Genomic DNA, 12,533 nt, shown 5'->3' on the forward strand with positions numbered 1-12,533 from the left:
ATAAGCAGAAAGAATTGTTATGTTCTCCTGATTAATTAACTGTTTATCATTATGAAATGACCTTTGTTTCATGATACTCTTTGCTTTAAAATCTACTTTGTCTGATATTAATATAGCCAATCCATCTTTATTTTGGTTAGTGTTAACACAATATATCTCTTTTCATTCTTTCACTTTTTAATCTATTTTTGTGTTTACATTTAAAGTGCATTTATTATAGGCAGTATATAGTAGGTCTTTTTAAAAATCAAAGCTGGCAATCTCTTTCTTTTAACTGAAGTGTTTGACCATTTCCATTTAATGTGATTAGTGGTGTGGTGAGATTTAAGATCTTGTATGTGTTTCCTATTTGTGACATTTTTGGATTATTTTTTATGATTTCATTTTTATCTCATTTGTAATTAGCTATAACTTAAAAAAAATTTTAGTGGTTGTTTAAGTATTTATATTATATACCTCTAACTTATCACAATCTATGTTCAAGTCATTGTATACCACTTCACATATCATATGAGAAAACTGTGATAATAAACTTCCATTTCTCCCCTTTCATCCTTTGTGCTATTGTTGTCATACATTTTATTTTTACATGTTATAAACCTCATACTACACTGTTATAATTTTGTTTAAAGAGCCAATAATCTTTTAGAGAGATTTAAATAATTTTTACAGCAGATGCTGCTGGCTACAAGCAGGAGCCAGGAGCAAGTGAAGTGCAGGGGCAAGGGAGGTGTGGAGGAGGTGAACTGGAGCCTGAGCACTAGCAGCAGCCGGTGTCAGCAGAGATCACCCAGGTGCAGCTGGAGCCGGAGCCTCAGCCATGATGGCCATGACCATGGAGAGACTGTCTAATGGAGAGCCTCAAAACTTGTCCCTTTCTGGCCATGATGGACTTGACAATCTCCCTACCCAGCTGATCAACAAGTCAACTTCTGAAGGATTCTGTTTCAGCATCCTGTGTGTTGGTGAAACAGGCATTGGGAAATCCATGTTAATGGACACTTTATTTAACACCAAATTTGAAAGTGACCCAACTAATCACAATGAGCTCATAACTACTCACAATGAGTTAAAAGCCAGAAGTTATGAGCTTTGGGAAAGCAATGGATGGCTGAAGTTAACCATCGTTGATACCGAGGGATTTGGGAACTAGATAAATAAGCCAATAGTGGAATATATTGATGCCCAATTTGAGGCCTACCTGCAAGAGGAATTGAAGATTGAGCATTCTCTCTTCAACTACCATGACACAAGGATCTATGCTTGCCTCTACTTTGTTGCCACTACTGGACATTCAGTGAAGCCTCTGGACCTAGTCACCATGATGAACCTGGACAGTAAGGTGATCATTATTACAATAATTGCAAAAGCTGATACCAGTGCCAAGAACAAATTACACAAGTTTGAGAGTGAGATCATGAGTGACCCAGTCAGCAATGGGGTCCGGGTATATCAGTTCCCTACAGATGAAGAAACAGCAGCAGAGATTAATGCAACAAAGAGTGTCTATCTCCCATTTGTGGTGGTTGGCAGCACTGAAGAGGTGAAGATCAGCAGCAAGATGGTCAAGGCCAGGCAGTAGCCCTGGGGTGTGGTGCAGGATGAGAATGAAAACCATTGTGATTTTGTGAAACTTCGGGAGATGCTGATCCACAAGAACACACTCACACCCACCATTATGAGTTGTATTGGTGCTGTAAGCTCAAGGAGAAAGTTTCAAGGACATTGACCCTGATAGCAAGCCCTTCATTCTTCAGGAGACATATGAAGCAAAAATAATAATAATAATAATAATAATTACTGGAGAACTTCAGAAGAAGAAGAAAAGAGATAGATGTTTGTTATGAGAGTGAAGGAAAAAGAGGCTGAACTTAAAGAAGTTGAGAAAGAGCTTTACAAGAAGTTTGACCTCCTAAAACAGACACAAAGATGAGAAGAATAAAGTGGAAGACAAGATGGAGGAGCCTGAGGAGGAGGTGAACAATTTCTAGAAGAAGAAAGCTGCAGCTCAGTTACTACAGTCCCAGGCCCAACAATCTGGGGCCCAGCAAACCAAGAAAGACAAGGAAAAGATAAATGCAAGCTTCACATAAAGCCTGGCAAGCCAAGGATGTTCCCACGTTCACCTGCTTTTGCAGTAATATTGTATCTCTGCCATCTGTGTCCTTTTATTTTACTGTTTTTTGCCCTTCCCCAAATACCAGTAGCAATTATCTCATTTTGCCGAATGTCGTTGGATGGTGGAAAACGATAGAACAAGGAAATAACAGCAAAAGCTCTGTGCAGCTGGCCTTTATTTCTGGAAAGTAAATGATTTGCCTTTTATGCCTGTTCAGAATGGCAGCAGGAAGCATGCCTGGTACTTGCATGTCACTTTGGAATGAGGAAAGTGGGGTAAAATACTATCTGTACATCTGACATGAAAATTTCTCACCACCTCAGCAGCTGACCTAAAAACCTGAATAGACATAACAACTTGAATTTTATTGATTATTCATCTCCATGATGGCACAATCCCTGAACTCTCTGTCCCTTCTCCACACCTGCCCCAAACCAAGGCAGATGTATGTGTAGGCAGGATGGTGAGTAAGTATGTATGACTTTTGCACTTGCATACATTTTCCATTTTAATCGATAACAGTATTTGGCCTGAGCTTGTGGGTCTGTTCAGATGTCTCCTCTTATAGTTTGAAACTGTAGCTGAACACCTACCTCTTAAATCCTGGCCAAGTTGAAGTGAAATGGCATAAGAAAACTATGATTATGTTCACACTTACCATGCATCTTTGATCCTCACACAGATAGTAATCTCGGAGGTTGTATCATACAACCTTGCTCAGCAGAATCTTCTACCGAGGATGATGGGCTTTCCATAACCTACTTACCACTTGCAGTAAAGGATCTTTCCTGAACACAACTACATTTGCTCTCAGTGGCCGGAAGGGGAGGACCTAATGACTCATTTCAGGGTATCAGTACTTCTAATACAATTTTTCACTAATCGTGAGAAGAAAATTTCTACGAATACTTCCAATACCAAATTTGTTATAAACTCTGTATCAGCTGCAGAACAAATTTGAAGGGACCTTGTCAATTTAAGGTAGAAATGACAAGGAGCACAGCACAAACCATAAGTCAAGACAGTAGAAATTCAACTTCACATGTAGCTCCCTTGCTTAGTCTCTTTTCAATACTTGGCCATAAAGGGAAGAAGAAATAGAACAGCTGGTGCTTCAAATCCAGTTGTCCTGAGGAATCTTCCTCACCTTCCCCCCACGACCAGCTCCACCTGCTCTTCATGTCTACGGCCCATTGTCTCATCAAGAGTTAGGACCAATCCATGTGACAGGACACACTACCACATGCCTGATTTGTATGGAAAGGGTCATATTTAATCTCTCTTTGGTACTATTCCTTTCTCATGCTTATCCTTTCATCTGCTGATTCCTCTCCCCCCAGCCCCCCTCCCCCCATTCTCCCAGCTTTCTGGCTAATCCTGTAGTCTCCTATTTCTTACTTGAAAGGATAACATTTCTCATGAACCCAGTCCCTCACCTCTGCATTTTCCTTCCGACCTGCACTAGTTACACATTAGAGAAATAGGACAGAATATGCTGCCCCTCCCTCCCCTCCCTGCCAGCCCTGACTCCTACTTTTTTGTTTGTTTGTTTGTTTTAATGTGTTTAGTTGATTTCGACAAAGATTTTTTTTTTCCTTCTCTTCATCCTCAACCATACTTAAGGGAAAGAATTGATTAACTGATTTAGACTTAATTAGGCAAAGTAAGGAAATCAATTTCATTAAAGCCCAAACTCAAACTAAGCTGGGAGAGAAACTGCATACTAGAAGCAGTAGCAGTGGTGGTCTTTACAGGTTAATAGCTACTAGACTAGTGTTTTTGTTTTTGCCTTTTTTTTTTTTTTTAATTCTAGTCTGAAGCTAGCTATGGAGCAGCCAAATATTAGATGGCATGCTGATTCTAACCATGGACTGAATTTGTTCATTTGCTGTGCACCAGAACGAAGCTTGAATATTTGTGTCTTATGCATGCTCCAACCACTGCTTATGTGAGTGTGTTTGTGTTTTGTAACAGAAAATACACTTCTAAACTTTGTATCTTGCATCACTAAAATCTTTTAAAAATGAATCTAGCAGCAAAAGGCATCCAGCTGACTTTTTGATTCCAAGATTATTAATTGATTGGGTTGATTGATTTTTGCATTAAATTCTTCACAGAAAAATAAATTATATGGAGAGTCAGGGAATAAAAAGTCAGAAGAGACATATGGAAGCTGGGTTTTTTTTAATGTGTTGCTTCTGAACTTTTTTCTACCACTGCTCCCCAGCACTATTTAGTTTGTTGTTGCTGCTCTTTTTTTTTTTTTTTCCTTCTGCAGCTATGCCTTTTTTCATGGTAGTCTTTGGCTCTGCATGGAATAAATGCTACCCTCAAATTTAATTGGATATGCTTTCACCTTTGCACGTAAGTATGGTAGTAAGAAACCTTGAGAACTTTCTGACTTTTTAAAATTAGAGAAAACAAATGGAATGGATGGAATTTTTTTTCTTCTTTTGCAGGGGGTAGGGGGGTAGGGAGGTAATGGTTTTAGTAGCCTTTGTTTAAAAAAAACCTAGATATATTTAAAATGGCTGCATTTGTATTTTTTTTCACAAGAACCACATGAATTCAACTTCTCCTTGACCTCCATGTGGAAGTCAGAAATGACGAACGCTGGCCTGTGTGGCTACACAGCATAATGGGATATTACAGAGGGTCCTTGATTCCTGACAATGTCAGTAAAGTTAGAATGAGAAACTACCACTTTCCACTGAAGAAAATCAAGAGGAAAAAACTTTTTATGCCAGGCTGCCTTTACGACCACTTAATTTATTGATCTTCATTTAATGGTCTCTCCCTGGTGCTAACTGCTGGCAGTGATCACTTTTTTTTTTTTTTTGGTCAGATAGCTCTAATTGACTTCCCTCCATATCTTTTGTTCAGACATAATGACCATCTTTTTGCTTTTTCTGGACTAACGGATATGATGGAAAAGCATTAATGAGAATTTATCGGCAGTTCAGAAATAATGTTTTCCCAGCTTAGGCAGGTTTTATCCAAAAAAAGGCATCAGGGGAATTACTCAATGTAATGCTGGGCACAGGTCACTCAACATCTTCCTTCTCTGCTTTGTAACTCACCAACAATAACACTTATTCTCCATATCCTGTGCACCTCAAATGCTTGGTTTCTTCACTATCTTAACATATCTATAAGGGTTTCACGTACAAACTGTGGGATCAAGTTTTTCAGCTGTTACCAACCATATCATACTGTCTCTGTGTGGTCCTACCCAAACTGTCCATTCAGATCCCTTTGCTTTGCCATTTGCAAGTGTCTGGAATTGTCAAGTCTCAGCTGTCAAAAGTCCTGGTTCTATTGACAGGACACACGTGTGATGACTCTTTAGTGGGAATTATGACCTACAAAGTCCAGTTTGTATGTAGGTATGAAGAAAATTTTTTAAATAAATTGAAAATTAAGCTGTGGACAGCAATAGAGCTTTGTCGATTTCTTAGTTTTAAAATATGCTGATATGCCCTAAACTGTAGTTGTAGATCCTTGTCATTTTGCTGTTTGAAAACAACCAATGTGTTTTCCAAAACTGTTGTGTAATCTACTTTCAGTGTTAATGAAGAATGCTCATATATGTAAGCTGCATGGTAGACACTCGTCTTTTTTTAAAAACTGAAATAATCGTGTTGATGTGAAGCATATCACTTTTTCAATTATGAAAGTAATCCCTTAGCAATGTGCTTGGTAATTTGGTGTCTGTTAAGGTAGGAAAGTGGTAGACAGGTAATCTATGCTTCTATCACTAGTAGCAAGACACAAAGTGGTGGAAAATATATTTTTACCCCCCTCCAAAAAAGTAAATAATTTTTAAAAATCTTGTATATCTACCCATGCAATGCACCTTTCCAATGTTCTTCATTCTTTTGTTTAGATCCGTATTTCAATCTGTCATTTTTCTTCTGCCTGTTTACCATTTCTTATTGTTTGGGTCTACTAGAGATAATTTTTTCAGGCTTTGTTTGTCTAAAAATATCTTTATTTTGTCTTCATTTTTGAAAGATATTGTATTAGTTTGCTAGGGCTGCCATAACAAAATACCATAGACTGGGTGGCTTAAACAACAGAAATTAATCTTCTCACAGTTCTGGAGGCTAGAAGTCCAAGAACGAATTTTGGCCAATTAATTTTTTTATGAGGCCTCTCTCTTTGGCTAGAAAACAACAACCTTCTCACTCTGCCTTTGTATGGTCATCCTTGTCTGTGTCTGTGTCCTAATCACCTGTTTATATAACCAGTCATATTGAATTAGGGCCTACCCGTGTAACCACATCTTACCATAATTACCTCTTTAAAGGACCTATCTCCAAAAAGTCACATTTTGAGGTTCTGTGGGTTAGGATTCAGCATGAAATTTGGGGGGACACAATTCAGGATATTTTTTCTGGGTATAGTATGACAGATAAGCAATTTTATTCTTTCAGTACTTTAAGGATATTGCTCCACTGTCCCCTCACTTGCATTGTTCCTTATGAGAAATAATGCTGTAATCCTTAATTTTCTTCTTCTGAATGTACCAAATCTGTTTTTTCTCTACTTAAAGATTTTTCTCTTTATCACAGATTTCAAGTAATTTGATTATGATTTGTTTTGGTGTTGTCCTTATGTTTCTCGTGTTGGGGATTCATTGATCTTCTTGGATCTATGAATTTATCATTCGGTCTGAAGAAGTAACATTTCCTTAGGATTTTTCATGGAAATAGGATTGTGCGCTCAAAAGATTTGAAAATATAAAATTTTGATGCATTTTACCAATTTACCTTTCATAAAATGCTGACCAATTTACATTCCTAGATGCAGACAATATCATATTCTTTTTAATTGTTGCCAATATAGTTGGTTTTTCAAATTCTCATTGTTTTAATTTGCATTTTTTTGGTTACCACTGGAACCAAACCTTTGTTCGTGTTTATTGATCATATTATCTCATTTTTCTTCATTTATTTATTTAATCATTTAACAAATATTTGTTAAGTTCCTGCTATGTGTCAGGAAATATTCCATATGCTGAGGATACAGCAATAAATAAGAGAGATCGAACTCTCCCCTCATGGAGTGTGCCTTAAAATGGGAGTGAGAGAAGATAGAGCACAGGTGTGCACACACACACAATTTCAGATGGTGATACAAGCTATACAAAAAGACAAGGTGACATGATGATGTATGACTTAGAATGGGGACTTCTGTATATTGGGTAATTGCAGAAAGTTCCTTTGAAGAAGTGATATTTCAACTAAAACCCAAATTATGAGGAAGAGCAAGGTATGCCAAAATATGGGACAAAAACATCACAGAAATAGAAATAGCAAGTGAAAATGTTCTAAGGTAGGAATGAGCCTAGTTTGTTTGAGAACCAGAAGAAATCCCAGCTGGAGAGTGGTAAGCTGTAGAAAAAGTTTTAGGAGTTGAGGTCAAAGAGCTAGGCAGGAGTTTAGATTTTTATTCTAAATGTGAATTACCTATATAAATCCTTTGCTCATATTTTTAAAAAATCCATTGTATTAAAATCTTAAGATCTTGGGGTTTCAGTCAAGATGGGAGAATAGATGGTTCCCAGCATCACTCTATCCACCAATCAACCAGTTTACAACCATAAAAAAGTAACAACAGCCAAGCTGGGGCTGCTAGAGCTCAGGGGAAAAGGAGGAGAGACCTACGGAGTTCATGAAGGCGGAGAAGCCACGATGAGAGAAAGAAAAACCTACTGTGAGTTTTTTGGGCTGTGGCCGCTTTAAGGCTGGAACTGCTGAGCACATGGAGCAGGATCCGGCAGAAGCTGCAGCTGTGCCTTTCCTATGGAGTTGCTTGGAGGTAGCAGGGGAGAAGGGGACCTTGGTGGCCCCCAGGCCAGCAAGACCACTAATAGGGTTCCTGTGGACCCACGTGGCAGCAAGGAGCCAGAACAGCTGAAAAAGGGGAGCCATTCAGAAGCTGGTGAGTCATCACAAAGGGCTGGCGTGTGACCTGTCCCATTGGAAGTGTTTGGAGTGCGGGTGGTGGGGGAGATGGGCCCACCAGAAGAACACTGGGACACAGCAAGGACAGCTGATCTGCTCCCCAATCAGCGCAGGACCTCTCAGAGGAAACTGGTCAGGAGTATAGAATTTCATGGGATGCAGTCTGATGAAGACACTCAGGCCGAGATCAGAGTTTAGGCACAGCCCAGGTGCACCGGATCTCTGGAGAGCCTATAAGTCAAGTACCTATAAGGTAAACCATTAAACTCTGAGCTGCACAAAAAGCCTTCCCTAGGGAAACAGCAGCAAAGCCGCAATTTAGCTCAACCACAGAGCTCAAGTACTGGTTCCTACAGGAAGTTCCCCCATTTTAGAAGCAAAGACAGAAAATTAGTTCTGGCCCAGGCACACCACCAGTGCCTTGGGACCCACCAGGAGGCCTGAGGTATGGAGCCAGGGACTGGCCCCCCACCTTACAACTAGGCACACCGCCAGTGCCTCAGGGCCCAACCAGGGATCTGAGGCATAGAGCTGGGGACCGGACCCCCCCACAAGTAGGCACACCGCCAGCAGCAAGGAGCATGCCAAAAACATCACCTCCATGTGGGTGGCCCACCACAGCCACCACAATAACCACAGCTGCAGCAAAAGTGGCTAGACGCCACAACCACCACGCAGATGGTCTACCAGTCACTGGAGTGCATTGACACAAGGAGAGTCACCAGCAGAGACCAAAGAAAATAAGAGGATGTCTCTCTCCACAAAGCCCATTCCAGAGTGACAGAAGCATCTGCTCTATGATAATATTGGGGGATCTAATCACACCTCTCAGCATTGGACAGATCATCTAGACAACAAATCAGCAGAGTAACCATTACTCTTTCAGAAGGAGAGAAGAAATGTAGGGTTATCAGTGTTGGCGGGGAGGGAGAGGGGGATAGGGAGAGATTGGACAAGGGGCATAAAGAATAAGTACAATTTGTAACAATAATATACTAGTAATATTAATTTGATCAACATATGTCAACAATGAACCCCCAAAATATGTATAATCAATTATGATTCAATAAAAAAAGAAAAAATATCTTAAGATTTCTATGCATATATTGCAACTATTTCCACCTATTTTTATTGATCTTTTAACTTTGTTTATAGTTTTTTAAAAAATCCCTTTCCCTTTTCTTTCTTGCTTTTTAAAAATATTAGTAAATTTATTAATCTTTTACTTTATAGTAACTGCCTTTAGAAAGTTTTTCTCACCAAAATTATTAAAATAGTCACTCAAATTTCCATACTACATAACTTTTACACACCATCAATTTTTCAGTTATTTTAAAAAATTATTAAGTCATGTGCAAGACAAATATTTCTACTCCATCTCTGAGACTCCCTGGGCTAGGAAATGGGTTAAGAACTGGGTGATGTTATATCTCTTACTTAATGATGAAATCATGGGTTGACTGGTTAGCTTAGTTGGTTAGAACATGGTACTGATAACATGAAGGTCCAGAGTTTGATCCCTGTACTGGCCAGCCACCTCTCAAAAAAGAAAGAAAGAAAGAAAAAGAAACTATAGCAACATATATTAATGTCTTGCTGTGGCTATTTTGATGCTCCTGGGACTGAGGGGAAAACAGAGGATAATAAACTAGACATAGCTGTAGACATAGCTATTGATGAGAAATGAGCTCCTTCTGCTTTCCTCTCTGTTCTGTGATCTGGCTTCCTAGGGCTCTTTGCTAAGGCATCAGATTCTATTCCAGGGAAAATTGCTCTTTCTTCCAAAGCTTGCCTTTGAATCCAAGTAATCAAAGCCTAAGTGATCACAGTACTAAGTTCTTCCTGTGTGAAGCAGTCAGAGGGCCTGACTCCATCAGCTTTACAATCAGCAGCTGTTGTAGGATCCAGAATCATAGGATTCTAGGTCTCTGTAGACAGATGCAGAGCTCAGAAAAGGCTGGGGGGCCGGCCCGTGGCTCACTCGGGAGAGTGTGGTGCTGATAACACCAAGGCCACGGGTTCGGATCCCATATAGGGATGGCCGGTTTGCTCACTGGCTGAGCGTGGTGCTGACAACACCAAGTCAAGGGTTAAGATCCCCTTACCGGTCATCTTTAAAAAAAAGAAAAGGCTGGAATAAATTTGTCTTTTGTTGTTGTTGTTGTTGTTTTATTGCTGGTGCCAACTTTTAGTATCTCTATTCATAAAATTTCCTGACCCTTAAAATCATCCTGTCTCAGTTTTTTTTAATCTCACCCTTGGGTGGATTTTGATCCTCTGAAAAGTTTATGCTTGCCATATGGCTGAGCATAGACAAGCTGTCTTGGCTGTGAATTTGGAAAGCTGATCATTAGGAGCAGCTGTCCAGGTTCCACACTGTGGCCAGAATGTTTCCCCTGGCCCAGAGATTTGGACTTCTAAACTCCCAGCAGGTGGCAAAGTTCTAGTGTTAATTGAGTCAACGGTTTATATTTGAAACACTTTAATTCTCAAATTGCTTTTTAACAATTTTTTCTCTTCTCTGTCTGTCTCAATGGAAAAAGTATGCCACCTCTGCCAATCTTTGTGTTCAGTCCTGCATAACTGACCCCCTTGAAATCAACCCTTCAGCTCTTCTGCCCTTGTTTAACTTCATCTCCACAAGCACTTTCATTTATCTTATAAACATGGTCCTCAACCCTCAAAATATTTCCTCAAACTACTACTCCTTTAATGAATCTATCTCATCTAAATTAGCCACCTCTTCAACCTTCTTCTGTTAGTCCCTGTGTGTTTCTTTCCTAACAATCACTGTTTTTGTAGTTCTTTTAATTTTTTTTGTTTACTTTTATTCTTATTGTATCACTCATTACAATATAAGCTCCTGAAGGACAGAAATCATGTTTGCTTTATTCATTATCATATCTTGCGGAAATATATGAAGACCACCCAAATGAGAACTAACACTGGGACTTCTGGACAGATGGCAGATAGAGGTGATCAGGGCCTGTTCCTCCTGCAGAAGAAGAGCGAAATGGGTCCACCACCACTGCAGCTGCAGTTGCCAGAGCCATTGTCTAGCCACAGAACTGTCACCCATCATAGAGCATTTCCCCAGAGAGCAGCAGACCTGTGGGTGGCCCCATTGTTGCACCCAGGGACTACACAGACGTTGAAGGAGGCAGCTGCAACCACCACTACCATGCCTCAGCTGCAAGTTAACCCCACTGCCACCAAGGACACCACAGACATGAAGGAGGCAGTTGCAGTTGCCAGCACCGCTGCTGCCACCACAAAGTAACCCCAGTGCCACCCAGGACACGCAGATGAGAGGGAGGTAGTTGCAGCCACTGGTGTCTCTGCCACCCCTATGAGGTAACCCTGCTGCTGTTGTGGGCACCACAGATGCTATGGTAGCTGTTGCAGCCACCAGTGCCTCACAAGGTAACCCTGCTGCCACTGCAGGCACCACAGATACATGGGAGGCAGTTTCAGTCACTGCTGTCACTGCTGCCCCTGCTGCCCCTGCTGCCCCCACAAGGTAACCCCACTACCACTGCAGACACCATAGACATGAGGGAGGCAGTTGCAGCCACTGGTGCTGCTGCAATACACATAAGGTAACCCCACTGCCACCAAGGACACCACAGATGCCAGAGAGGCAGTTGCAGTTGCCGATACTGCTGCAGATGCTACAAGGTAATTCCATGGTTGCTGTGGGAAACATAGCTGCACAGGCTGCTGCTGCAGACACTGCAGCCAAAAAGGTGGATGCTGCAACTGATACTGCTGAAGTCACTGCTACCACCGGTGCCACCAGGCATCCACCATCATCATGTGAGCAGCCCACCACCACTGGAGTAACCACTGCCATGCAGGCAGTCCACCAAAGCCACTGCCACAGCCTCCTGCTACCACAGCAACAGGCACAGCAGCCACTGCCACTATGCAGGCAGACTGCTAACCACTCAACTGCATTGACGCAAGGAGGGTCACCAGTGGAATCCAGGGAAGAAGAATAATAGAAGAAAAAATGCTCTACTAGATGACCAGACATCAATGTAGAGAAGCCAGAAGTATGAAAAACAATAAAATATAAGCCCACCAAAGGAATACAATAACTCTCAAGTGCCAGATCCCATAGAGCAAGGAAACCCTTGAAATGACTGAAAAGATTTCCGAGTAAAAATATTAAGGAAACTCAATGAGATACAAGAAGACACAGTTAGACAACACAATGAACTGGGCAAAAACTATCTAGGATATGAGGGAGGAAATTTACAAAGTGATTAATACTTTACAAAGTGATTAATACTTTTAAAAGATTACAAAGTAATTAATACTTTAAAAAAGAATGTAGCAAAACTCATGGAACTGAAGGAGGCATTCAATGAAATAAAAAACACAACTGAGAGCTTAAGCAGCAGGCTAGAGCAAGCACAAGAAAGAATTTCTGGTCTTGAAGA

At 40.6% G+C, this 12,533-nt stretch overlaps 1 pseudogene; it reads left to right on the top strand.

The window, feature by feature from the left end:
• The first annotated feature begins 820 nt into the window (after positions 1-820).
• On the top strand, positions 821-2,093 carry LOC134375430 (septin-11-like; annotated as a pseudogene).
• Positions 2,094-12,533: the final 10,440 nt, after the last annotated feature.

This window comes from Cynocephalus volans, chromosome 4, assembly GCF_027409185.1.
Source record: "Cynocephalus volans isolate mCynVol1 chromosome 4, mCynVol1.pri, whole genome shotgun sequence".
NCBI lineage: Eukaryota > Metazoa > Chordata > Mammalia > Dermoptera > Cynocephalidae > Cynocephalus > Cynocephalus volans.